This window comes from Ursus americanus, chromosome 16 (assembly GCF_024610735.1).
Source record: "Ursus americanus isolate L20-20 chromosome 16, mUrsAme1.1.p, whole genome shotgun sequence".
Lineage (NCBI taxonomy): Eukaryota > Metazoa > Chordata > Mammalia > Carnivora > Ursidae > Ursus > Ursus americanus.
This window is the reverse complement of record NC_142142.1, coordinates 55453326-55457448: the sequence shown is the minus strand read 5'-3', so window position 1 is coordinate 55457448 and position 4123 is coordinate 55453326. Positions and strand designations below refer to the sequence as shown.

General features: G+C 44.8%; 1 protein-coding gene across 1 annotated transcript in view; it reads left to right on the top strand.

Annotated features, from left to right (window-relative positions):
• BCO2 (beta-carotene oxygenase 2) overlaps positions 1-4123 on the top strand; it is a 106150-nt gene that overhangs the window by 15443 nt on the left and 86584 nt on the right. The gene's annotated exons all lie outside the window — the stretch shown is intronic.

Here is a 4123-nt window from a genome sequence, read left to right as displayed (position 1 = left end):
GGACTCAGAACCATGCAACAACTAAATGATGTTTTAATTCTAATTTGGGGTATTTTGGAATGAAGCGGTCTTGTGCTCTCAAGAAAGCGACAGGATGGGGCGCCTGGGTGGCACAGCGGTTAAATCGTCTGCCTTCGGCTCAGGGCGTGATCCCGGCGTTAAGGTATCGAGCCCCACATCGGGCTCCTCCACTATGAGCCTGTTTCTTCCTCTCCCACTCCCCCTGCTTGTGTTCCCTCTCTTGCTGGCTGTCTCTATCTCTGTCAAGTAAATAAATAAAATCTTTAAAAAAAAAAAAAAGCGAGGGGATGGGGAGACAGCATGTCAGTAGGACTAGTTACTCATCTGATTACCTATCTCAGGCTTTCAAAGTCTTTTTCTAAAAATTACCCCATTTCTTTTCCTCCTTGCAGGGGAAAAGTAAACTTTAATTTCAAACCTGAATTTTTGTACTGAGAACATGGAGAAGTTATTTCTCCAGTTCTCAGCCAGTTAATTGTGAGTGCAGCTGGATGCCTGGTAAGGCAAGACTTTAAGATCATGCTGCTGCTTTTTTTTTTTTTTTAAGATTTTTTATTTATTTATTTGACAGAGAGAGACAGCCAGCGAGAGAGGGAACACAAGCAGGGGGAGTGGGAGAGGAAGTAGCAGGCTCCCAGCGGAGGAGCCCAATGTGGGGCTCGATCCCAGAACGCCGGGATCACGCCCTGAGCTGAAGGGAGATGCCTAACGACTGCGCTACCCAGGCGCCCCAGATCATGCTGCTTCTTGACTTGTAAGTGGAGGCTGTGCATCACCACAGAAATTAACCAAAGAAACCACTGGATTGGCCTTTCGTGACTACAGAATTGTGACTTTTTTCTCCGTTGTCCTAGGAAAAGAGTGTTACTGTATTCCCTGCCTCCCACCCCCTTTCCCAATTTCATAATGTGCATGGTTCTGAGGAGCAGGTAGGAAATCTATCCGAGGAACTCAGGAACCTCTTCTTTAAAAGTCCAACCTCTCTCTCTCCAACATTTGCCATTAGGGAGTCTAGCAGGAGGGAAACTGGATGGCGCAGTCCAAGACTTCTGGCAGGTGAGGCCGGGAGTTCCAGTTCTCTGCTGTAGAATAACCACAATGGCTGGATAGGGGACTGGTGAGCTGGCCCCTGTGCTGGTAAAGGGAGCCAGAGAAGGGCTCACGTCTCAGTTTGTGAGCTGCCTAGTGCTGGAACCTGGCCTCACTCTGTTTTCTTTCTTTCTTAATTTTTTTAAGAGATTTTATTTATTTTTTTGAGAGAGAGAGCATGAGCAAGAGAGCACAAGCAGGGGGAGCAGCAGAGGGAGACGGAGAAGCAGACTCCCCGCTGAGCAGGGAGCCCGATTCGGGATTTGATCCCAGGACCCTGGGATCATGACCTGAGCCAAAGGCAGCCACTTAACCAACTGCACCACCCAGGCTCCCCCTTTTTAAAGATTTTATTTATTTATTTATTTATTTATTTATTTATTTATTTATTTGAGAGAGAGAGCACACGCTCCAGAGCAGCAGGAGAAGCAGGGTTGGGGAGAGGGAGGGGAAAGAATCTCAAGCAGATTCCATGCTCAGGGCAGAGCCTGATGGGGGTGTTGGATCCCAGATTCCAAGATCATGACCCTGAGATCATGCCCCAGCTGAAACCGAGAATCATATGCTAAACTGACTGAGCCACCCAGGCGTGCCCTGCATTCGCTCTTACTGGGGCTGACTTACCCCCTGGCAAGTAGGCGCATCAGAGGAGCTGTTGTCTTCAGAGCCACTGACTGAACTTCACAGCGAGGCATTGATCGTCCTTTCTCGAGGAACCCTCTCGTTTAGACTGTAGCAGCAGATCGAAAGTCCCTAAGACTTTCCTCCAAGCATCTGTGACACTAGGTCCCATAGTGACCCTTCCAGGAACAACGAACGTGGTGGTGACGCAGGAATCCTTCAGCTACAAATGTCAAGGGGGCTGGAGTCTCTCTTTCTCTCTCGGCGCTGTACTCACACAGGGTTCCGGTATGCTTATGGGAAGCAGAGAGTCTGGAGAAGACTGAACTGGACTTGTCCTTGGGGGGCTGAGCGTTCCATTTTTGGGGGAGTGCATTGTTCACACCTCCAACAGTTGAATACTGCAGTTACACTGAGTCATGATTTACACATGGAAGGGCAAATACACATTTAGAATCAGCGGCTTATTTCTCCCTGTTAAAAATAAGGGAAGAGACATTGTCCACCCTCCCTTTTCTTAGAGCATTTACTTTAGAAAACTTGTAAACTCTTTCTTTGTCTCGTTTTAAAAGTGAAGTAAACCTTTGGCCAGCTTTATGACCCAGGTATGTCTTTCTGAAGGACCTGGGGCCCCCTTGGGAATAGTGCCCCTATCTCCCAGTGTCTTTGTGCCAGTAGGAGCCTAGCTTCAGCTACCAGTTGCAAAACTACTTCCTGTCATAAAAACGGAATTTTATTTTTTCTTTGTATAAAACCAATTAACTAACACAGATGGTCACCCCAATTACCAGGTGAATTTCGGATGAACTACGTGTAATACATGGTGGCATCACATCCTCTTACTTGAGGACTACTTACTGTTTCTCTGGAGAATGTGTGTGTGATGGGTTGTACCTGCTCGGCTATATAAGGGGATGGAATTTCCTTCCACGTTTGCAGTCTCTTAGTGGCTTGCTTGGGACGTGCATCGCATTCCGGTTTGATGCTTACTCAGTATAAGATTGTTTTCTTTCTCTTCCTTTGTGGAGAGATTTTCTGGATTGGGGGATTTTGTTCTTAATTATATTTTTCCCAGCACATACTAATGCCACAACTCAAGAGAACAACAGATGTGAAAAAAGAAAGGTTTGTGTTGGATTGACTCGCTCAGGAGGCCTGGCTTCTAATTCATTCCCTCAGACTTTACAAGAGAGCTGCCTTATCTGTTTCCTTTTGCCTCTTCCTCTCTCCCTGAATTTCTCCCACTTTCTTATATCGCCTGTCTCCCTTGCATGCTCTTAAAAGATAACTTTCAAAATAAGGTAAAGTCAAGACTTCTATACAGATATCAGGATAATCACCCATTAAAGATTTTATTTTACTCATCAGTGAGGGAATCAGGGAGAGATTACAGCTTGTTCAAAAGAGAATCCAAAGAACAGGCCATTTTTAGATCAAGAATATTGAAATAAATGTGCAACTGGTGACAAAATTGGTTTTTCCAGAAGGGAGAAGGGAAATCCATTTCTTTTCCACTGGACAGCACAGAACTGGAGCGTCTATAGATAAGAGTTGTGTGTTGCTATCAGTTATGTGCAAGTTATTACAGAAAGGTAAAATAGCTCCCTTGGAATTGGAATCAGATAACCGAAGGAATGTCTTTAAGACAGTGCAGTTTGAAGGACGCCTGGGTGGCTCAGTAGGTTAAGCCTCTGCCTTTGGCTCAGGTCATGATCCCAGGGTCCTGAGATCGAGTGCCACATCGGGCTCCCTGCTCAGCTGGGAGCCTGCTTCTCCCTCTGCCTGCTGCTCCCCCAACTTGTGCTCTCTCTCTCTCTGTCAAATAAATAAATAAAATCTTAAAAAAACAAAACAAAAACAAGACAGTGCAGTTTGATATGGAAGCAATCTAAGTGTCCATCAATGGATGAGTAGATAAAGAAAAAGTGATATGTATATACAATTACTCAGCCATAAAAAGGAATTATATCTTGCCCTTTGCAACAACATGGAGGGACCTCGTGGGCATTACGCTAAGTAAAATAAGTCAGAGAAAGGCAGATACCATATGATCTCACTTTTATGTGGTATCTGAAAACAAAACAAAACAAAACAAAACCCAAACTGATAGGTACAGAGAACAAATTGGTGGTTGGCACAGGGGCAGGAGGTATGTGTGTTGGGGTGTGAAATGAGTGAAGAGAGTCAAAGATACACACTTCCAGTTATAAAATAAATAAGCCCTGGGGATGTAATGTACAGCATGGCCGCTATCGTTATTAATTCTGTTTTGCATATATGAAAGTTGCTCAGAGAGTAGATCTTAAAAGTTCTCATCTTAAGCAAAAAAATTCTGTAACTATGTGTGGTGACAGGTGTTAATCAGATGTATTGTGGCGATCATTTCACAATA